Source organism: Oryctolagus cuniculus, chromosome 2, assembly GCF_964237555.1.
Source record: "Oryctolagus cuniculus chromosome 2, mOryCun1.1, whole genome shotgun sequence".
Lineage (NCBI taxonomy): Eukaryota > Metazoa > Chordata > Mammalia > Lagomorpha > Leporidae > Oryctolagus > Oryctolagus cuniculus.
In genome coordinates, this window is record NC_091433.1 from 129527380 (window position 1) to 129551071 (window position 23692).

Consider the following 23692-nt stretch of genomic DNA (forward strand, 5'->3'; position numbering starts at 1 on the left):
ATCTGAGTCCTTTCCCCGTCTCTTTTCACTTTGTGGAAAGCTCACCCAGTTTCATTGCCACTTGAAATGCTATCCTCTGATTACTCCCAAAATTATATCTCAGTTCTGTCTCTCCCTTGAATTTCAGGGTTACATATCTAATTGCCTGCTTGATGTCTTACTCAGATACCTAATAGGAGGCTAAAGTTTAATATGGCTAAAACAATATTTTATTTCATACCATGTCTCCAAACTGTTTCTCCTGTGTTTTCTATTGTAATGTAACAAATATGAATTCAGTGGCTTAAAACAACACCCATTCCTAACCAGTTTCTGTAGTTCACAAGTCTGGGCGTGGCTTAGCTGGGTGCTCAGCTGCAGGCTCTCCCCAGGCTCCAATCCAGGTGTGTGTGAGGAGGGGGGGAGGCTGTGGTCCCATTAGAGGTTTGAATGGGGAAGGATGAATGAAGAGGCTCCCTTAGGTTGTGGAAAAGAACTCATTGCCTGGGGCTAGTGCTGGCATCCCATATAGGCATCAGGCATCAATTTGAGTATGAATCCGGCTTCCTGCTGATGCACCTGGGAAAGCAGCAGCAGATGGTCCAAATACCTGGGCCCCTGCACCCATGTGGGAGACCTGGAAGAAGCTCCTGGCTCCTGGCTCCTGTCTGGTCCAGCTCCTGCAGTTGCAGCCATATGAGAAGTGAACCAGTGGATGGAAGATCTCTCTTCCTTCTCTTACTGTGCCTTTCAAATAAATGAAAATTTTTTTTTATTTTAAAGAATTCATTTCCTTGAAGCTGCAGGATGGAGGACTTCAGTTTCTTGCTGGAGGTTTCCCTCAGCTCCAAGAGGCTGCCAAGAGCTCCCTGCTACACAGGCCTCTCCCACACAGCTGCCTATTTCCTGGCAACTTCTCCAAAGCCAGTGGGGTGTTGGAGGGTCGGGGGTGGTATTCTCTCCTGTGTGAACTGGCTAACAAGATGGAAATCAGTATAAAAGAATGTAACCACAAGTATGCTACCCCATGACCTTTGCCATATTTTATTGGTTAGAACCAAGTCACAGGCCCCACTATACTGAAGGGAGGAACATGGCCATGCAGAAATTATAGGAGCCACCCTAGTATCTGCTCAGTACATGGGGTGTAACTTCCTCTTTTATAACTTGTAACTTTATTTTTTGTCTTTTGATGTCCAAGAAGTAACTGCTGATATCTCTCTCTCTCTCTCTCTCTCTCTCTCACACACACACACACACATACAATCACACACTCATATTTCTAAAGGACAAGTACTAATTTCTTGGAGACAGCAGAGTCTAAATTTTTATTGCCTGCAAAGAAAAAAAACTTTTCCTTTAGCACCACTAGATGCAAGGTGATATAATGTAAGTGATGTAATGATAGCCACTAACCTAAAAGGAAAGAGCTCCTGACAGTGTGAGTTCCTCTTACTCATCTCAACTCCCTCAATCTCTCTCCTCTCCCTTACAAACCACTAGTGTTCTGGGTCCAAGATCAGGGCCCATTACTGAACCACCTACCTCTTAATAATCACTCCTTAGCTACACAGAGAACGTTGTTTGAAACTGCCCTTTCTCTAGATTCCCCAATGAATTGAATTATTAACAGGGGCCTATCTTCCCTCCACTCCTTGACAGTGACAGAGAGAGTGAAAAAGGGTGTTTCCCCTCATGATTACATAACCAGCTCCCTCTAGATTGACATTTTAAATACTTCTGATTTCCTTTTCTAAATCTGTGCTCTGTTCCGTCATGAATGTTTTGCTATTTCAATCCACATCAAGCTGGTTTTGAAAGTAGATGAACTGGAAGGACTCCACTAAAAATAAATAAACATCTCGATCCCTATCTTCCTTGAGTCTTAGATGCTAAGGCTGGGTAACAACTGAAGTGAGATCACGAAGCAGTTGGTCAACAGTGAAAATCTATGGATTGAGGATGGTTAAAGAATTGCTATACTCAGTTACTAGAACAAGTGTACTAGAATAGGAGTGTCAGTCAAAGAGAGAGGGATGCTTGAAATCAAGATATTGGATGCAGGCAGAAATCAGTGGTGACAGAAGTGTAGACACTTGTTCTTTGACCTGCCATTGGTTACTAACCCATCATTATTCCAGAGAGGGTATTTTCCTGAAGCCTGCCCATTCACTTTTGGTTTCATCTTCATCTTGATCGTATCCTGAAACTATGATAAGAAAGACAAATTTCCCTGGGATGAGTACTTCAAAGAAGGATGTTTGCAAAGAATGTGTTTGAAGAGGTTCTGCAGGCTTTCCTAGCTAGTCTCTCTGAGAGGGAGGAATCTGGATGCACACAAGCCCCAGGGTCATGAGTCGCTTTTCTCCTATTGCACCAGGCAACTTTCCACCTCCCACACATGAGCTCTGTAGTGTGCTGGCACTGAAAAGGTTTAGAACCATTATCATGGTGTAATAGGCACCTCTCATTGGGCCACTTGGACAATTCAGGAGAAAGTGCCTGGAGGAAAATTAGAGCTCTAATTATGGATTGGCATGCTGAGATAATGTTTGCAGGCATGCTTTTCCACGATTAAATCAGAGGCATACCACGGAAAGGAGATATTTCTGTTCTTGCCTCTCTGAGAGTGGTATGGCTGTCAGTAAATCATCTGTCCCAACAGATCCTCTTTGATCAATAATACCACATCATGAGGAGTTTTTTTAATTTGAAAAATTATTCAGCTTAGGAGAACATAAAAACGAAGTTATGTTACTAATTGTAAGCATGCTAATGAAGTTTGCATTTCTTAGCAAGCTTAGACACATTAGACAACAGCCACTGGAAACACAAGATTTTTCTTTCCAAAATCTATACCTCTTGTCACAAAACAGCCATTCCCCTTCTTTTAAGACCTATACACTCTGACTGATACACTCAATACTCACTTGCTCCATTATTTATTTGAAAGGAATGACTTCATTATGAAAAAATGGATTCATGTTTCTGTATTTTAAAACCCAAGTGATATATAAAAGTGATAAATCACCCCAAATTGCATACATCTGGTATCACTCTAGATACAATTGTAGGCATATGCAGACTTTTCTAACAGCAGGTTTATTGGGATATAATTTACAGGCGATACAATTCATCTTTTCAAAGCATACAATTCAGTCATCTTTAGCACAGTGCATCCATCACATAACCTTAGAACATTTTCATTATCCTTAAAAGAAACTCCGTACCATCAGCAGTTACTCTCCATTGCCCTCTGTCCCCAGGCCCTGCTAACCACAAATCTACTTTCTGTTTCCTTGGATTTGCCTGTTTTAGACATTTCACATAAATGGAACCCATACAATATGTGATCTTTTGTAACTTCTTTCTTTTACTTAACATAATGTTTTCAAGGTTCATCTATATTGTAGAATTTATCAATATTAATTTCTTTTTTATAATTATGTTATTTTAAGAAGCAGAGAGAGAGCTGCCATCTACTGGTTCATTCCCTCAAATGCCTGCAACAGCTGGGGCTGGGATTAGCCAAAGCCGAGAGCTGGGAACTTGATCCAGGTCTCCTGCACTGGGGACAGGAACCCAGTTACTTGAGCAATTACCACTGCTTCCCAGGGTCTGCATTAGCAGAAAGCTGGAATGAGAAATCAGATTCGGAGATTAAACCCAGGTACTCTGATGTGAGACATGGGGGCTTAACTGACATCTTATGCCTACCCCTTAATTCCTTTTTCTTGCCAAGCAATATTCCACTATACCAACATACCACATTTGGCTTATCTATTCATCACTTAGTGAACATTTTCACTGTTTTCACTTTATGTTATCATGAATAGTGCTCCTATGAAGACTCTTTATGTGGAAGTATCTTTTCATTTTCCTTCGGCAGATACCTGTAAGTGGAATTGCTGAGTTCTGTGGTAATTCTGTTTTACTTGTTAAAATTTGTAGTAAAATATACCTACCACACCATTAACCATTTTAACCAGTTTTTAAGTATTCAGTTCAGTGCCATTAAGGACGTTTACACTGTTGTGTAAGCATCATCACCATCTTTCTCAACTCTGTACTGATTAAACAGTAACTTTCCATTCCACTTACCCCCCATTCTACTTCCTATCTCTATGAATTTTGCTATCTTTAACTTCTTAAAAAAGTTTTATTTTGCGGTCAGAGCTGTAGTGTAGTAGATAAGGTCACCACCTGCAGTGCCAGCATCCCATATGGGCACCAGTTTGAATTCTGACTGCTTCACTTCCAATCCAGCTCTCTGCTATGGCCTGGGAAAGCAGTGGAAGATGCCCCAAATCCTTGGGCCCCTGCACCCACGTGGGAAACCTGGAAGAAGCTCCTGGCTCCTGGCTTCAGATGGGCCCATCTCCGGCCATTGAGGCCATTTGAGGAGTGAACCAGAAGATAGAGGACCTCTCTTTCTGTCTGCCTCTTTGCCTCTCTATAGCTCTATTCAATAAATAAATACATCTTTTTGAAAGTTTTATTTTATTTATTTAAAAGACAGAATTACAAAGAGGAAGGCATAGAAAAAGATCTTCCATCTGGTGGTTCACTCCCCAAATGGCTGCAACAACTGAGTCTAGACCAGGCTGAAGCCAGGAGCCTGGAACTCCTTCTGGGTCTCCCACATGGACAGCAGCACAGGTTCAAGCACTTGGGCTATCTTCTGCTGCTTTCCCAGGCAGATTAGCAAGGAATTGGATGGGAAACAGAGCAGCTGGGGACAGGAACCAGTACTCATATGTAATGTCATTAACATTTTAAGAAACTTCTAGTGGGTGGCACTGTGGTGCAGCAGGTTAAGCCAAAACACTGGCATCCCAACTAAGATAAACTAAAATCTAAGTTTTTGTCTCAGTTCTTATGTTAGTTTTTATCTTGGGTCTCCTAATGGGTATAAAAGTAGTGTCTACTTGTGTTTTTCATTTGCATTTCTCTGATAGCTAATATCATTGAACATTTTTTCCTGTGCTGGTTAGCCATTTGTACATTTCCTTTAGTGAAATGTCTGTTCAGCTCCTTTGCCTATTTTTAAATTGTTTTTCTTTTTGTTATTAAATTGTAACAGTTGTTTTATTTTTATTTTATGGACAGGGCAGGGTTTTGGCATAATAGGTTAAGCCAATGCCTGACACGTTCCCATACAGGCAATAGTTGGAGTCCTGGCTGCTCCACTTCTGATCCAGCTTCCTGCTAATGTGCCTGGGAAAGCAGCAGAGGATGGCCCAAGTGCTTGGGCCCCTGCACCTACATTGGAGACACGGATGAAACTCCAGGCTCCTGGCTTTGGCCTGGTCCAGCCCTGGCCTTTATGGCCTTTATGACCATTTGGGGAGTAAACCAGTGTATGGACAATCTCTCTCTCTCTCTCTCCCCGCCCCCGCCTCTACTGTTCCTTCCCTGTAACTCTCTTAAATAAATAAATAAATAATTCTTTTAAAAAATTCATGGAAAATGAAATTAAAAGATAAGTTTATTTTGGAAAATTGGAATACATACATACTTTTTCTCATGATATGCATTTCCATGAACTTTTTTATATTCTTTTGCATATGATACCAAAAACACAAGCAGCCAAAAAAGAAAAAAAGATATGGTATGTGTATTTGGTATAGCAGGTGAAGCCGCTGCTTGGGAGCTCACATTCTATGTCACAGTAACTGGGAAATCAAGTCTTGCTCCACTTGTTTATTAATTAATTAGTTAATTAAAATTTACTTATTTTGAAAGTCAGATATATAGAAAGAGAGATATCTTCCATCCGTTGGTTCACTCCCCAAATGACTACAATGTCTGGGCTATGCCAGGCTGAAGCCAGGAGCCCACTGTTTCTTCTGGCTCTCTCATGTTGGTGCAGGGGCCCAAGGAGTTGGGCCATCGTCCACTGCTTTCCCAGGCACATTAGCAAGGAGCTAGATCCAAAGTGGAGCAGCTGAATCTCGAACCAGCGCCCGTGTGGGATGCCAGCATTGCTTGCAGTGGCTCAACTGGCTAGGCCACAGCACCAGCCAGCCTGTGCCCCTGCTTCGGATCCAGCTTCACACCAATGCACCTGGGAGGCTGCAGATGATAGCCCAAGTGCTTGGGTTCCTGACATCAGCATGAGGGACCCAGACAGATCTTCCCTAATGTGTGGTAACTGAGGTACAGTGCACAAAAAAGTATATGAGTGAAATTGACATTTTGAGATTTATTGTATATAGTCCTTCACTTTGCTCTTGAGGAACAGTGGTTTTTCTCCTTATTGTCTTCAGATAGAGTTCCTGGCTCCCGGAATCAGCCTACCCCAGCCTTGGCTCTGGTGGGTATTTGGGGAGTAAACCAGTGTATGGACAGTCTCTCTCTTCCTCCCTCTCTCTCTCTCTGCCTTTCAAATAAGTAAATTAATGCATATTTTAAAACTTAAAAAAAATTGAACTTCATGCAAGTTTGTGTTTCAAAGGGTATCATCCGGAAAGTGAAAAAAACAACCTGCGGTGCCAGAGACCAGCTCCAGCCAGTCCAGGGTCCCCAAGGTGTGAGAGGTGTCGGCGCTCCAAGAAATGAGAAACACACTCACAGCAAGGCTGATGGCATGGCTCTGGCTCCCGAGCACCACACTTTATTTTTATATCCTAAGTCACATAATGATTCTTTTTTCTCACAATAGCAAGTCTGTTGTCCATTTTTTTCTAATTACAATTTCTTTGATTTTCAAGGGCATATTCAGAGCATGGCTTACAATCAGAACAGGTGTGAGATAACGGGCTGCCCACACAAGCCAAGGCCTGGAGTGCTGTCGAGCTATGCAGAGATTGGCTACACAAGCTAGAATAGTACCTTCCTAATCTAATCTTTACTAGAAGCCCCAAGTTCGAAGCAGACCCTCTTTGCAGTTCTTTATATAACTCTAATTTCTTTATTGTACTTATTTAAAGGTTCACTGAGATTTATTCTACAGTTTTGATAACCTAACCATTGTTGTGTTTGTAGCATATATTGAATCAAAGCTTTAATAGCATTTGTCTTTATTCTAGTGGGAGGTATATCCCAGGGAGCCTGTTGCCTTTTAATTCTTTTCCACAAACAGCTCAACCCTGCATAAAGCATTAACCCTTTCTCCTACACTAACATTCTGCTTGATTAAAATTCTACAAAGCAATGGACATTTTGAGGATAATGAGACTAAGCGTTCTTCCCTAAAATTAGGAATACAGCAATCATTAGCAGGACCACCAGGAAGCTCCGGCTTTCTTATGCAGAGTGCAGTTCCCAACAAACCTAAAACCACCAAGAGGACGGTAGCTGCCCTTCTCACGCCTTGCTGAGACAGACCTTCTACTGTAACCTTGTCAGCCAGCCAAAGTTGCCTTGGCCTCGCCATCTCCCCCTTTTTTATTTTTTGATTTTAAAGCCGATAGTTCCAGGTGAGCCTCTTTGATGCCTCTGCCTAATAGTCTGAAGACAACTGGCAAAATGAAAAGGAGAGATAAAATTATTAGTAACCTTATTCCAGCATTTACTAGCAAAGGGAATAGTGTCTGTGAATGTACATATGAAGAAATGCTAGGCCAGCACCGCGGCTCACTAGGCTAATCCTCCACCTGGCGGCACCAGCACACCGGGTTCTAGTCCCGGTTGGGGCGCCGGATTCTTTCCCGGTTGCCCCTCTTCCAGGCCAGCTCTCTGCTGTGGCCCAGGAAGGCAGTGGAGGATGGCCCAAGTGCTTGGGCCTGCACCCCATGGGAGACAAGGAGAAGCACCTGGCTCCTGGCTTCGGATCAGTGCGGTGCGCCGGCCACAGCGCACCAGCCATGGCGGCCATTGGAGGGTGAACCAACAAAAAGGAAGACCTTTCTCTCTGTCTCTCTCTCTCTCACTATCCACTCTGCCTGTCCAAAAAAAAAAAAAAAATGCTAGAGGTGAACTGCCTCACAATATCAGTTACAGTCCCCTGAGAGACCTTCATTAATCTTTTTGTTTTAAGATCTTGAATGTCAAGACCAATATCAGTATTATTCCATATTCCTAACAAATGTTTTTGAACCTTCTCCCGTGGATGAGTATCATTATTATACTTATCAGGTGTTCCACAAATCTACTTATAAGTAGCATGGCAACTGCTATAAGTCTGGTTTTAAGATTCTGGATTTGATTACCTCTAAAAAGAACTCCTTCTAAAACATTAATGTGGTCTTTTAATTTCTCATCTATTTGTTCTTTTAAAATCAAAGCAATTGATAAATTTTGTGAAAGGCCATTTACATGTTGGGCGGTATTAACCTGTTGAACTAAAGCTACAGCAGAAGTAGTTACAGAAGTTAGAATTTCTATTAAAGCCACTATGTTTAGGATAAAGGCAGTAATAAAACACTTAGGTCTCCAGAGAGAGGTAAAAATGGCTTGAAGGGCATTTAGACCTGGATCATCACACCAAGTTTCATTTAAATGAACAGGAAGCATGGCATAGGTAGGCTAATGAACAGTAAGAATGGTGGCAATCCCAAGAGTAGAATCTGTACAATTAGTTATTGTACAATTCTTGCAAGAACTAAGGAAACTATTTCCTTTGTCATTAGTAATATCTAACCCATATCCCGATCATGGATTAGTAAAGCATGAGGAGGGTCAACACATATGGACAAAGATGCAATTTTGGGCCCCCCGCCGGGGGGCACACCAGTGTAACTGTACTCATGGCTGCTATAAGCCTGAACATATCAGACATGGGTTTGTATATTCTGTGATCTGTTTTAGTATAAAGAATAGGAGCAGTCCATCCTGTGGAGTACCAGCAAGACACAGGTTCTGGGGGAAGCACATAATGATCAGACCAATTAAATTTAGAGCTGTGTTTTAGATACATCTGATAATCATATACAGGGCTAGAAATAGAAAAGTCAAAAATAGGCACAGTAGAGTTTTTTGGATAGTAAACATAACCTTGGTGATAAAAAACACATTGTTGCCAAGGAGGGTAGCCTATCAGTCTATCAATCAAATCTCAACATGATATTCTCCTGATAAGAGCTTTAGACATTTACTAGTTAAATTGGAATGTAACACATGGGAACTTAATGTCTACATAATCAGATCTTCCAACAGCAGAAAAGGAAAGAGACCAAAAATCACGTTTTTGGGGGTTAAAATGTGGCGAATCAGCTAACAGAGTGTGGTGGCTAATTGCAAGGCAGCCTGAAGCAGTATCATCTTCAGTACTAAAACACAATGGAGTGCCGTCAGCATGGCCAGTATAAAAATATGAGGGCATTGTCTTTTTAAAGGAAACCATTATCTTCTTCCCCTAGCAACTGTGTATTATTAGTGAAGATTTTAACATCAGTGGAGCCCCACACTGTAGGATGAAACAACGGAGGATCAGGTACATAAGTCCAATATATTCCCTCCCCATTAACAGATGTTACCTGCAGAGAGATGATAACAAGCATTGCAACAAAGAGGTGCTCAGGGGTAAATAGTAATCCTTGTTCCCCCACGAGAGCATGAGCAGAATGAGATAAAGTCTTTACTTGTCCTCAAGTAGGGGGACCTGATTCTCTAGTAGATCATGCCTGTCGTCCTGGTAGTGGAGCAAGCTGTAGTCTATGAAGCGGATGAACGAGCTGATCGATAGAAGGTTCAGGCGTGCATGCAGGAGGTGGTGTCAGAGGCTGAATAGTCATCCTCAACTCTCCGCTGCTGCTGCGTCAGGAGTTGCAGAGGAAGGGGCTTGTGTCTGTGTACTGTGTCCATGGCAAAGTAAATCTAGCTGTGGAATTATAATTTAAGTACTTATTTTGGCTATGGTATTACAGAAAAATGTTAGCCATCCCTTTTACAAGGTCTAAAGATCAAATTGTACATTTTAGAGAGTTATTTAGAATAGAATTAGTTTCCTATCTTGAAGAGAATAGAGAAATGAGAGAATAAGTCAGGCTTCCCAGAGCACATACTGACAATAACGATATCAAATGAAAACTTAGCAATTTTAACTGTTAAATAAGAACTTATGAAAACATTTACCAAAATGTCCAATGCTTTCTATAAATTTTAAGAATACACCATAGGCTTGGTGACTCATGACAAGAGCCTAGGGTGATTACTGATGCCATAAAAAAGAGTGTCAATTTGTTAAGTCAACAACAGGAGTCACTGTGCACTTACTCCTCATGTAGGATCTCTGTGCTTAATGTGCTGTACATTGTGATTTAATGCTATAACTAGTACTCAAACAGTATTTTTCACTTTGTGTTTCTATGTGGGTGCAAACTGTTGAAATCTTTACTTAATATATGCTAAACTGATCTTCTGTATATAAAGAGAATTGAAAATGAATCTTGATGTGAATGGAAGTGGGGAGGGAGAGGGAAAGGGGAGGGTTGCGGGTGGGAGGGAAGTTATGAGGGGAAGCCATTGTAATCCATAAGCTGTACTTTTGAAATTTATATTCATTAAATAAAAGTTAAAAAAAAAAAAGAAAGAAAAAAAAGAATACATGTATTTGGGCTGGCGCCGCGGCTCAATAGGCTAATCCTCCGCCTGCGGCGCCGGCACACCAGGTTCTAGCCCCGGTCAGGGCGCCGGATTCTGTCCTTGTTGCCCCTCTTCCAGGCCAGCTTTCTGCTGTGGCCAGGGAGTGCAGTGGAGGATGGCCCAAGTGCTTGGGCCCTGCACCCGCATGGGAGACCAGGAGAAGCACCTGGCTCCTAGCTTCAGATCAGCGCGATGCGCTGGCCGCAGAGCACCGGCCGCAGCGCATCGGCCGCAGTGGCCATTGGAGGGTGAACCAACTGCAAAAAGGAAGACCTTTCTCTCTGTCTCTCTCTCTCTCACTGTCCACTCTGCCTGTCAAAAAATAAAAAAATAAAAAATAAAAAAAAATTTATAAAAAAAAAAACTGGGGATGACAAGAGACTTTAAATAAACACGTTTAAAATTATAAACTCATTAACAAGAGGCACTTGCTTATTCCACATGGTATTTTTGAGAGCACCTGTAGTATTTTACAAAACATTTAATACTTTAGGCCTCTGGACTTTCCTAATAACATACCCATCTAGTAACATAAGATTAGTAGATTTTTACTTTTAGACATTTTTATCAGTAGCATTTTATATTATTAAAACTTAAATTTTAGCACCACTTTACATCTTGACAGTACTTTTAATATAATCCAAACAGCCTGATTATTTGGTGTCTCTATAAGATAAGAGACATATCCTTTGACATTTCCAGGGGCCCAACTGGAAATATCAAAGTCCGAATTTTTTGGAACTTTGAGTTTTGTTTTGTTTTGTTTTAAAGGGATGCCAAGAAGGCTTAAAATATCTGGTTGAAATAAGATCCCTTAACATGATGACATAATATAGACCAGATTTAATTATTATTACCAGGTGACAGGTTACTTAAATGTTTTAGAATATTATATATTTAAACAAATCATAATTCCTTTAAAACTCAGTTGTTTTAAAACAATTACTTTAAGCAGTGTTGAACTATTTTCCATATAGACAGTTTATGAAAACATATTTGTTAACAAACCCAAATAGTTTTTCTATAGAATATAAGGTGCTGAGAATACCAAAATTTATATTTAGGCGCATTTATCTCATTTGCCTTTATCCAATTTACATTGAATGCTGATATCATATTATATATCTATCTGAATTAATTAAAATTAAATTTGTATTCCTCTATAACGAGTATTGATTACCCATTTCTGTTTCATTGAGTACTGATTACCTGTTGCTATAGCATTGGAAACTTGTTAAAACAAATTGCAAAATCAGTTTGGCAAGTTACAAGGCAATATTTTTAAAGGTAGTGATGTTCTTAGATTCGAAGAGAGAAATTTCTTTAAACTCAGTGTTTACTTATAGTTGCTTTTTTACCCTAAGAACACCCTAGGCCAATGATGCCCTAGTCAACAATCAGGCACCTGGGGCTGCCTCTGAAACAAGAGTTCAGGCAGTTGCCAGACAGTTTCCAAGAAGCCTCCTCTCCATTGCCATTCCAAGATTGTTTAAAAACCACAGGATAACATGCAAAGGAGAGTTCGCCCTCATTCTGGGTTTCTCTCATATCTCCTTCAAATCTAGAGGTTAAAGACATTGGCTTATTTCTAAATCCTAAATTTAAGACTGACTTTCTTTTTAGTTTTGTCTTTTCTTTTGTCTTTGTGGTCATAATTATCAGCCAATCATCATTTTCTGGATGATATCTAGAAGTTGTCTTCTTTAAATCCTCCTCTTCTTTTCTACAAGTTATATATCTGATAAGGGACTCGTATCTAGATTATATGAAGAACTAGGAATCTACCTATCTGTCTCTCTCTCTGCCTCTCAAATAGGTATGTTTTTAAACGTATAAAATAATTTAAATAAAAATCATTTATCTATAATTTTTAAGATTTATTTTATTATTTGAAGGGCAGTGTTACAGGGAGAAAGAGAGAGCTTTTCCCGCTACACCACAGTGCCAGCCCCTCCATGAATTTTTAAAAATACTCAGTCTAATAAATCATTTCCTTAAAAGAGAGTATATATTATGAACAAGAGAGATCTATACCAAGAAAGCAAGTTTAATTTAACACCCAAAAGTCAATGTAATAATATATATATACTATATCATTAGATTAAAGAATAAAACTACATAATCATCTCCATGGATGCACAAACAGCATTTGACAAAATTTGATATACTATCATGAGAAAAACACTCAACAAACTATGAATGTAAATAAACCTTTCTAACATTATAAATAGCATCTGTAAAAAATCCACAGCTAGTGGGTTTCTCCCAAAGATTGGGAATAAGACAAAGATGTTGACTTTCATTACTTTTGTTCAACATTGTACTGAAGATTCTGCCAGGGTCATTATACCAATGACATAAAAGACATACATCCAAATTGAAAAGGAAGAAGCAAAACTATTTATTCACATATGACATAATTTTATATGTAGAAAATCCTAAGAAATCTACTAAAAAAACACTAAAACTAATAAACAAGTACAGCAAGGTTGCATAATATAAAATCAATATACAAAAATCTGTTGCATTTATGTACATTTGCAATGAATAGTTAAAATGAAATTTAGAAAATGATTCTGTTTATAATCACATTAAAAGAATAAAATACCTAGGAATAACATTTGTACTCTTAAAACATTGTTTAAAGAAATTAAACATCTAAATATATAGAAAGATATACATGTTCATGGGTAGAAAAATTTAATATAGCTAAGTTGGAAATACTCCCCCAATACATCTGTAAATTCAACTTAATTTCTATAAAAATCTCAACTACTTCTTTATAACGATTGAGAAAGTATTAAAATTTTATGGAAATTTAATGTAGTTCCTCCATTTAGGTGTAGGATACATTTTGTCTGTGATGTGAGGCAGGAATCCAACTTCATTCTTGTGGATTTCGAGTTGTCTCAACACTATTTGTTGAAAAAAAATTCTTTCCTCCATTAAATTATCTTGGTGATTTTCTTGAAAAGCAATTGATCACACACGTAAGAGTTTATTTATGGACTATTAATTCTACCTCATCTATAAATGTTACTTGTTTAGCATTTAAGGTAATTATTAATATGTTTAAATTTAGGTCTACAATTTTATGATTTATTCTATGCTGGACCTTTTGGTTTTTTGTTCCTGTTTCCCTCCCTCTGCTTCTTTTGGATTATTTTAATATTTTATAATATATCATTTTTAAACATTTATTTAATAAATATAAATTTCCAAAGTACAGCTTTTGGATTACAGTGGCTTCCCCTCCCCCATAACTTCCCACCCACCCGCAACCCTCCCATCTCCCGCTCCCTCTCCCATTCCATTCATATCAAGATTCATTTTCAATTATCTTTATATACAGAAGATCAATTTAGTATATATTAAGTAAAGATTTCAACAGTTTGCACCCACACAGAAACACAAAGTATAAAGTACTGTTTGAGTACTAGTTATAGCATTAATTCACATTGTACAACACATTAAGGACAGAGATCCTACATGGGGAGTAAGTGCACAGTGACTCCTGTTGTTGACTTAACAATTGACACTCTTGTTTATGGCGTCAGTAATCACCCTAGGCTCTTGTCATGAGTTGCCAAGGCTATGGAAGCCTTTTGAGTTCGCCAACTCCGATCTTATTTAGACAAGGCCATAGTCAAAGTGGAAGTTCTCTCCTCCCTTCAGAGAAAGGTACCTCCTTCTTTGATGGCCCATTCTTTCCACTGGGAACTCACTCGCAGAAATCTTTCATTTAGGTTTTTTTTTTTTTTTTTTGCCAGAGTGTCTTGGCTTTCCATGCCTAAAATACTCTCATGAGCTCTTCAGCCAGATCCAAATGCCTTAAGGGCTGATTCTGAGGCCAGAGTGCTGTTTAGGACATCTGCCATTCTATGAGTCTGCTGTGTATCCCGCTTCCCATGTTGAATCGTTCTCTCCTTTTTAATTGAACTCATTAATTAACACACAATTATTCTTAGGTGTTTAAATTTAACTGAAAAGTGATCCCTGTTAAATATAAGAGTGGGAATAAGAGAGGGAGATGTACAGTTTGGGACATGCTCGATCGGACTTGCCCCAAACAGGAGAGTTAGAAATGTGCCAGGGGAAAAAGATCTCTGTGAGTGAGATCCCAGTGGAAAGAACAGGTCTTCAAAGAGGGAGGTGCCTTTCTCTGAAGGGAGGAGAGAACCTCCACTTTGACTATGACCTTGTCTAAACAAGATAAGAGTCGGAGAACTCAAGGGGCTTCCATAGCCTTGGAAACGCATGACTGGTGCATAGGGAGATTACTGATGCCATAAACAGGAGTGTCAATTTGTAAAGTCAACAACAGGAGTCACTGTGCACTTACTCCTCATGTAGGATCTCTGTCCTTAATGTGCTGTACACTGAGGCTTAATGCTATAACGAGTACTCAAACAGTATATTTCACTTTGTGTTTCTATGGGGGTGCAAACGATTGAAATCTTTACTTAATGTACACTAAACTGATCTTCTGTAAAAAAAAAAAAAAAGAAATTATCAATTCCCAACTTGACTCTCACTGGGATTAAACATGACAATAGGTCTGATCTGATTTCATCATCATTAAAAAAAAAATCATCTATTATTTTTCACTTTATGTTTCTGTGTGGGAACAAACTGTTGAAATCCTTACTTAAGGTATACTAAGCTGATCTTCTGTATATTAAGATAATCGAAAATGAATCTTGATGTGAATGGAAGGGGAGAGGGAGTGGGAAAGGGGAGGGTTGTGGGTGGGAGGGACGGTATGGGGGGGAAAGCCATTGTAACCCATGAGTCGTACTTTGGAAATTTATATTCATTAAATAAAAGATAAAAAAAAAAAAAGAAATGTGCCAGGGGATTCCAATTCAATCCCATCAAAGTGGTATGTACCAATGCCATCTCACTAGTCAAAGTGATCAGTTTCAGTTCACAACTGATCATAATGATAGGATTAAATGTCAAAGGGATCACACAAACAAGATTAGTGTCTGCTAATACTAACTGATGTGTTGTTGTAATTTTGTTTTTGTTTCAGTGGTTACCCTATAGATTGTAATACATCCACCCTTTCCAATATACTTAGAATTAACTTGTACTATTTCACATGAGGTATAGAAAGTTTCCAGCTATACTGGTCTATCAAATACCTCTGCCACTAATATTTAGGATATGCTAATCCTATTACAATGTCTGTATCCATTGAAAACCACATCAGACCATATTATATTTTTTTACTTGAACATGCATATGTGTTTTATGAAATTTAAGAGAGAAGACAATATTCCGTTATTTTTACAAAGCTCCCTGTTTCTGAAGAGCCAAATTTAACTCTGGTAATTCATTTCAACCTACAGATCTTCCTTTAATATTTACTGTAGAGCAGCAAAGAATCCTCTTTGTTTCCTTTCACCTGAAAAATATATTTATTTCATTTTCATCCCCAAAGAACTTTTTTACTAATTATAAGGTCCATGCCTACATAATTTTTGATGAAACATTAGTGAACATTCCGATCATCATTCCCCTCTGTATTAAGTGTTATTTTCTCTAGGTAGTTTCAGTTTCCTTAATGTTGAGATTTTTTTTTTTTTTGAGTGCTTTCATTATGAAGCCTCTAAATGCAGCTTTCTCTGAGTTTATCTTGTTTAGGGTTTGCTAAGCTTCTTAAATTTATGAATTTGTGTCTTTCATCAAATTTGGGACAATTTTGACCATTATTTCTTCAATATCTTTTACTGTACCAATATCTTTTTCTTCTTTTTGAGACTCCAATTAAACATACATTAGACCTTTTGATTTTTTTCTCATCTCCTTAAGGCTCTATCCATTTGTTTTTCAATCTATTTCTCAGAGTTCTTCTGATGGAATAATTTCTATTAATATATCTTCAATTTCACTTATTCTTCTGTCTTTTCTAATCTACTATGGAGCTTAGCCACTTAGTTTTTATTTTTGAGATTGTGTTTTTGAGCTCTGAAAATTTTTAAAAGATTTATTTATTTGAAATGCAGAGAGAGAGAGAGAGAGAGATCTTCCATCCACTGGTTCACTCTCCAAATGGCCGCAAAGACCAGGGCTGGGCCAGGCCAAAGCCAGGAGCCTGGAGCCCAAAGGGGCTCAAGGGCCCAAGGACTTGGGCTATTTTCTGCTGCTTTCACCAGCACATTAGCAGGGAGCTGGATCAGAAGTGAAGCAGCCAGGACATGAACCAGCACCCATATGGGGCGGCAGCAACTTAACCCATTGCAATGCAAGCTGAGCTCTGAGCTCTGAAATTTTATTTGGTTCTTTTTTATAGTTTCTCTTTCTTTGCTGAGGATATCTCTCTTTTAATTCTTTTCAAGTGTGCTTTTATTTTTCTCATGAGGCATAGTTATAAAATCTGTTTTATAATTTCTGTCTGTGGGTGTGCACATAGCCTAGTGATGAAGATGCCTGCATCCCGTATCAGAGCACCTGGGGTTGATACCTGGCCAAGCTCCTGAATCCAGCCTCTCCTTTCCTAATGTGAACCCGGAGAAGCAGCAGTGATAACTCAAGGACTTGGGTTCCTGACACTTATTTGGGAGACCTGGACTGAGTTCTCAGCTTTTGGCTTCTGCCCAGCCCAATTCAGTTGCTGTGGGTGTTTAGGAAGTGAGCCAGAAAATGGAATCTCTCCCTCTCCTTCATAAACAAATATTTTGTAAAACAAAATTCCTGTCTGACAGTTCTGCTATCTGGGTTATCTTGGGTTTGACATGTGTTGATTGTGTTTTCCCTCAATAATTTCTATCTTTTTTTTTTTTTTTTTTGGACAGGCAGAGTGGACAGTGAGAGAGAGAGACAGAGAGAAAGGTCTTCCTTTGCCGTTGGTTGGTTCACCCTCAAATGGCCGCTGCAGCCGGCGCGCTGCGGCCGGCGCACCGTGCTGATCGATGGCAGGAGCCAGGTACTTATCCTGGTCTCCCATGGGGTGCAGGGCCCAAGTACTTGGGCCATCCTCTACTGTACTCCCTGGCCACAGCAGAGAGCTGGCCTGGAAGAGGGGCAACCTGGACAGAATCCGGTGCCCCGACCAGGACTAGAACCCGGTGCGCCAGCGCCACAAGGTGGAGGATTAGCCTAGTGAGCCACAGCACCGGCTCTAGTTCCTTCTTACGTTGAATAATTGTATTGTATCTTGGACACTGTGAATACTGTGCTGAATACACATGTTGGATCCCACCTCGTATAATCCTCTGGAGAATGTTCATGTTTTTGTGTTACAGAGTAATCAACCTTATTTGGCTCAGAACATAATTTCTGTTGTCTTCTGTGGTGCATCAAATCACAGTTCAGTTCCCTAAGCCTTTGTTGTGCTACTTTGGGTCTATCTCGTTCATGCACACTTAGCGGTTGTTCTGAAAGTTGACAGCAAGTGGTTCAAATCCTGTTCAGTTCTTTAAGTCTTCACCTCATTTACTTGTGTGTATCCTGCACATGTGCTCTTCAGTCATTAGATACGTGGTTCAAATATTTGCACTGGATGTGTATTCATAGAGCAGAGTTTATGCTGAGACTGTATGGGTTCATTTCCTGAATTAGTGGCTCCTCTGCTCTGGCTTTTTGTTCAAAACAATTATACTATCTACACTCAGGCCTGCAGGTCCCCTCTTCCTAGTTCCTTTAGCCATAGATGCTTTTACACCACTCCCCAACCAAAGCCATAAGAGAAAATAGGAGGAAAGCAAGGACTCTCACCTCCATGTTGGTTCCTGGTTCAGTGTGTAACGCCTCTCCACGATCTCCCATGTGGTTTCTTGTTGTCTGGTACTTAGCAGAATCCTCAGGTAGGACTCTGAATTGTCCAAAGTTGCTTTAGTCACAATCATCAGGAGAGAAGGCTCACACTGCTGTTCTGAAACTCAAACTCTGTCAGAAGGCTTAAACACGGAATACTGATCCAACAGTTGTGCTTTTGCAGTTTGTGTTCCAACACCACCAGTTTAACAGCTATGAACAAATTCCTTGATTCCTGGGCAAACTCCTTGATTCATCTGAACCTTAGTTTCTCCCTCTATGCAAATAGTATTATACTGCCTGCTGCAGACACTTGCTCTGAGAATTAATTGGAATAACACACGTGGAGTAGTTGGCTTATGGAAGTTGTTCTGTACGTGTAAGACCTGCTCCCCTACTCTACAGTAGTGAGAGGTTTCACCTCTCAAGTCAAACTTGGCTGCAGAAGAATTTTCAGGAACAATTTTACTTGTTATGGATGAATAATGTTTGTTTCAAGGTCTTTAATAAGAGCTTCTTTTAGTCAATGAGTACAAGAAAAGCAAATAAGTATAATAAATTCAAAGGTACAACTTAAAATTGAAATAAGCCCTTTTTAAAAAGATTTATGTATTTGAAAGACTGAGTTACAGAGAAAGAGGAGAGACAGAGAGAGAGAGAGAAATCTTCCATCTGCTGGTTCACTCCCCAAATGGTGACAACAGCTGGAGCTGGGTCAATCCGAAGCCAGGAGCCCAAGCACTGGCACCATCTTTTGCTTTCCCAGATGCATTAGCAGCGGAACAGCTGAGACTCAAGCCGGCACTAACATGGGATACCAGTGTTGCAGGTGGCAGTTTAACCCACTGTGTCACAATGCCGGCCGTTTTTTATTTCAGAAGTAGCATAGCATTCTCTTATCCCCAACAACTTGCTTCCCCTATTATTATCATCTCATATATTTGTCCTAATTAATGAACCATACACAAAGTCAATTTTTTTTATCTAAACTCCTTCTATCCCTCTGGATGATAAGCCTTTATCAATTTATAAAATTTGAACTATTTGTTTCTTATTGTTCACAGGGTTGTATGTATTTGGTAGATTTAATTGATGGAAATATAACATGAGAAGCCAAACCAGTCAGATCGATTGATTACATGGTTCTAACCACACAGAAATCATAGAAAGGAACCTATAACAAAATTATCAAAACATGAATTATAATGTCATAATACTTCTTATACTGTAATTATCAGACTGTAATTGCTAAATGGAAAGACAATGAATTATCAGTGCACACAGAGAGAAATGAGATACAAGCAGTGAAATTACTCTACAGCTGTCACTCCCTGGACCTCAGACACTGAGTTAATTATTCCCATCAGTCCATGACCATCACTGTGCTGACTCTAGGCAAGGCACTCCAGGACTTTATCATTTTTATGTCCCCATTGTCCAAAGCCTGTGTCTCCACCAACCCTGCCCAGCTGCCCACACACATGCAAAGCTAAAGTATAGCCTTTCAGGGTGGGTGTTTGACACAGAAATTAAGATGCTGCTTGGGACACCCACATCCCATATTAGAGTGCCTGGGTTCAAGTCCCAACTCTGCTCTCTAGTTTCTTGCATTCTGGAAGGCAGCACGTAATGACTCAAATACTTGGGTCCCTACCACTCAAGCAGGAGACCTGGGCTGGGTTCCTGGCTCCTGGTGTTGGCCAATCTCAGCTCTGTTGCAGGTATTTGGGAAATGAACCAGTGGATGGAAAATCTCATTCACTCTCCCTTTCAAATCAATACAATTTTTAAGAGAAATAAACCATAGAATATAGCCTTTAATTTATACATGCTACATAAAGTGTGTATTTTTGTGTATGTTTTTAAAATTATTGTCATTGTGCATTCTATTTCATTTCATTCTATTTCTCATGTTTTGGACTCAGTACTTCAATATTAATATATATTCTTGTTTCCTGGGTACATGTATTCTGTTGCATTGTCTTCCCTGAGGTTTATCCAGATCCAGAGCATACTGCTTATCCAATACCTGAGTGATCAACACTTAGATTGCCCCCCAAATACCTGTAAAAAGCATTAACATTTCCAAATATGCCTCTTTAAGGAGCTGCTTGAGATTATCTTTGTTATATATATATATATATATATAGAGAGAGAGAGAGAGAGAGAGAGCATATACATATGTCTGTGTGTATGTATGCAGAGTGAAATTACTAATCTACAAATTATACTGTGTGCATTCTGCTTAAGTTCTACCAAATTGCTATCTGGAATGTCTACATTAGTCTACATCACGGTTTCAGAAGATTACAGTCCATGATTCAAGTCTGTCCAGCCACCTGTTTTTTGAAAATAAAATACTGGAACACAATTACACCTGTTCATCTATGTGTTGTCTATGGCTGCTTTTATGCTACAACTGCAGGATTTAGTGGCTAAAACCGACACCAGCTGGCCCATACTACCAAAGATATTAAATCTCTGATCCTTTACAGAAAGTAGAAAGTAGTCTATAGAGTATTGAGTTTGTGGAATTAAGGCTTCCTTTGTTGTCTAGTAAAATAAAAGGTAAATTTTTAAAAAATATTACTTGTGGGGCCGGCGCTATAGCACAGCAGGTTAAAGCCCTGGCCTGAAGCACAGGCTTCCCATATGGGCACCGGTTCAAGACCCAGCTGCTCCACTTCTGATCCAGCTCTCTGCTATGGTCTGGGAAAGCAGTAGAAGATGGCCCAAGTCTTCGGGCCCCTGTACCCACGGTGGGAGACCCAGAGGAAGCTCCTGGCTTCGGATTGGCACAGTTCCGGCCATTGTGGCCAGTTGGGGAGTGAACCAGCAGATGGAAGACCTCTCTCTGCCTCTCCTCTCTCTGTGTAACTCTGACTTTCAAATAAATAATTTAAAAAAATTACTTGTGAACTAAAAAAAAAAAATGTATTCTCTGTTTAGTATTCAATAGATATTTAGTAGCTATATAAGTGATATTATCCAGATTTTCTATGTCTCCATTTTTTTTTTTAATGCTGACTGATTTATCTTTATTTCTTTAAAAGGCAGTGAAAGAGATAGGGAGAGAGAGAGATCTTCCATCTGCTGGTTCACTCCTCAGTTGCCTACTATAGCCAGGGCTGAGCCAGACCAAAGCCAGAAGCCAGGAACTCCGTCCAGGTTCCACATGGGTAGCAGGAACTTGGGCACTTGGGCCATCATCTGCTGCCTACCAGGCACATTAGTAGGAAACCAGATCAGCAACAAAAGCAGGATTTGATCCCAAACAATCCATGTGGGTGTCCCAAGCAATGGCTTAACCCACTGTGCCTCAATGCCTATCCCATCTCTGCTTATTTTTTGCTTGCTGATCTGTCAACTTGTAGTTGAAATCTCTGACCATGTCAGAGTTCTGACAATTGATATTTTATATATTTTGAGGCTACATTTTGCCCCGAGTATGTTCGTGATGACTATATAGGTCCTTGTTCTGTGGTCCCATTTCCTAGCCTGTAACAATCCTCTTTGTCTCTTACTATTTTTGTCTAGGAATCTAGTTCATCAGATAGAAATATTTCTCCCTTTCTTTTTTTCTTCATATCTTTTTCTATCCTTTAATTTTTTTTTTTTTTTTTTTTTTTTTTTTTTTTTTTTGACAGGCAGAGTGGACAGTGAGAGAGAGAGACAGAGAGAGAAAGGTCTTCCTTTGCCGCTGGTTCACCCTCCAATGGCCGCCGCTGCAGCCGGCGCACCGCGCTGATCCTGGCAGGAGCCAGGAGCCAGGTGCTTTTCCTGGTCTCCCATGGGGTGCAGGGCCCAAGCACCTGGGCCATCCTCCACTGCACTCCCTGGCCATAGCAGAGAGCTGGCCTGGAAGAGGGGCAACCGGGACAGAATCCGGCGCCCCAACCGGGACTAGAACCCGGTGTGCCGGCGCCGCAAGGTGGAGGATTAGCCTATTGAGCCACGGCGCCGGCTCTATCCTTTAATTTTCAAACTATCATTTTACCATGTGTTCATCTTATCTCATGTAGATAGCATATCGTTGGGTCTTGTGTGGTTTCCCCACCTCCTCTGTCCTATTTGAGTTTCTATATTGCAATTGATGACATTTACTCATTAATATTTACTGATATTTCTGGGGCTATGTAGTACTATATTTTTGTTTCTTCTCTTTTTTTTTTTACTTTCTTGTTTTCCACTGGATAAATGGCATTTACAAATTTTTTAAAATATTTGAGAGGCAGAGAGACAGACACACAGATGTATATGCTGGTTCACTACCTAAATGCCCACAATAGCTTGAGCTGGGACAGGCCTAAGCCAGGAGTCAGGAATTCAATCCAAGGCTGCTAGGTCAAATGCTCCCCACACTGGGTAAAATTTAATGCTTTTTCTTTTTCTTATATGATTTCCCTAAGTCCATATACTTACTACTATTAATTTAGTTAATTTATCAATATATTACGCTCTGAATAAAGTTTAATGTCCATCATGATCATTTTGATATTGTCTAAAAAGTTCCATTCCAGATTGTCATAGATATATTTTTCTCTTTTTTGCCTTTGTTCATTAAGGTTTTTTTTTTTTTTCCTTTTTAAGATTGATTTATTTATTTGAAAGGCAGAGTGACAGGGAAAGACAGAGAAAGATTTCCATCCACTGGTCATCTTCCAAACTGGGCCAGGCCGAAGCTAGGAGCCTGGAACTCCTTCCAGTTCTCCCATGTGGGTTGCAGAAACCCAAACACTTGGGCCCTTCTGCTGCTTTCCCAGGTTCTTTAGCAGGGAGCTGGATCAGCGGCAGAGCAGCTGAGACGCAAATCAGCACTCTGATATGGAATGCTGGTGTCACAAGCAGCGAATAAACCCACTGATTAAGTTTTTTAATGTTTGTTTATTTCAAAGGCTGATAAAGAGTGAGCTTCCATCTGCTGGTTCATTTCCCGTGTCCACTACAGCCAAGACAGGCAGACTGAAGCCAGGGGCATGCAGCTCCAGTCAGGTCTCCCATGTGAGTAGAAGGGACCCAAGCACTTGGGTCATCACATGCTGCCTTCCAGGATTCACTTAGCAGGAAGTTGGATCAGAAATGATGGGGAGACTTAAATCCAGGCACTTCAGTTTGGGATATGGCATCCAAAAGAGTGGTATAAACTTCTGTGCCCATCCAATATTACTAATTTTTAAAATAACTATAACATTTTCTAAATTATTTAACTGTCCTTACATTTTACATTTAGCATTCTCTTAGTTTCTTCTTTTTTCTAGATTTATTGTATTTATTTAAAAGGCAGAGCTTTACAAAGAGAGAGGGGGAGAGAGAGAGAGAGAGAGAGATCTTATATCTATTGGTTTACCCCCAAAATTACTGCAATGGTCCAGCTGGGCCAGGCCAAAGCCAGGAGCCAGGAGCTTCATCTGGGTCTCCCATGTGG

At 39.9% G+C, this 23692-nt stretch overlaps 2 long non-coding RNA genes across 5 annotated transcripts in view; one reads left to right on the forward strand and one right to left on the reverse strand.

Moving 5' to 3' along the window:
• The window catches only part of LOC127490308 (uncharacterized), a 73528-nt gene that overhangs the window by 43573 nt on the left and 6263 nt on the right, over nucleotides 1–23692 (forward strand). The gene's annotated exons all lie outside the window — the stretch shown is intronic.
• LOC138848587 (uncharacterized) lies at nucleotides 5380–21871 on the reverse strand. The gene is made up of 3 exons (XR_011386531.1): nucleotides 18229–21871; nucleotides 9399–9742; nucleotides 5380–7441 (listed from the first exon to the last, which is right to left on the reverse strand). It is a non-coding gene; the product is annotated as an uncharacterized lncRNA (long non-coding RNA).